Source organism: Gossypium arboreum, chromosome 1, assembly GCF_025698485.1.
Source record: "Gossypium arboreum isolate Shixiya-1 chromosome 1, ASM2569848v2, whole genome shotgun sequence".
NCBI lineage: Eukaryota > Viridiplantae > Streptophyta > Magnoliopsida > Malvales > Malvaceae > Gossypium > Gossypium arboreum.
The window spans coordinates 83,339,773-83,340,455 of record NC_069070.1 but is presented as its reverse complement, the minus strand read 5'-3'; the positions used below and the strand labels follow the sequence as shown (position 1 = coordinate 83,340,455).

The window sequence follows — 683 nt, the reverse complement described above, 5'->3', positions numbered from 1 at the left end:
TCCTGCTCCACGCACTATGTATGATTATGCTAAACCTTCTTTAACAGGAACTGAATCGAGCATAGTTAGACCTGCTGTAGCTGCAAATACTTTTGAATTAAAACCTAACACTATTCAAATGATACAGCAATTTGTTCAGTTTGATGGTTTGCAAGATGAGGATCCCAACGGTCATTTAGGTAACTTCTTAGACCTATGCGATACATTTAAAATTAATGGTGTCTCTAATGATGCCATTCGTCTTCGATTATTCCCTTTTTCATTGAGGAACAAAGCTAAATAGTGGTTGAACTCATTACCACGAGGGTCAATTACGTCATGGGAACAAATGACCGAAAATTTTTTACTAAAACATTTTTCGCCGGCTAAAACGGCTAAATTACGTAATGATATCTCTTCTTTTGTGCAGATGGATTTAGGAACACTCTACGATGCATGGGAGAGATACAAGGACCTTTTGAGAAGGTGCCCTCACTATGGGTTACCGCTTTGGCTATAGGTTTACACATTTCATAATGGCCTGAATCCTTCGACTCGACAAATGGTTGATGCAGCTCCTGGCGGAACCATCAATAATAAAACACCTGAAGATGCCTATGAGTTTATAGAGGAGATGTCATTGAATAACTACCAGTGGCAAGTCATGAGGACAAAGCCAACAAAAACAGCCGGCGTTTATAACG

The 683-nt window shown here is 39.5% G+C and overlaps 1 non-coding gene across 1 annotated transcript; it reads right to left on the bottom strand.

The window, feature by feature from the left end:
- Positions 1-376: 376 nt before the first annotated feature.
- LOC128281422 (small nucleolar RNA R71) lies at positions 377-483 on the bottom strand. Its single transcript, XR_008271631.1, has one exon. It is a non-coding gene; the product is annotated as a small nucleolar RNA R71 (small nucleolar RNA).
- Positions 484-683: the final 200 nt, after the last annotated feature.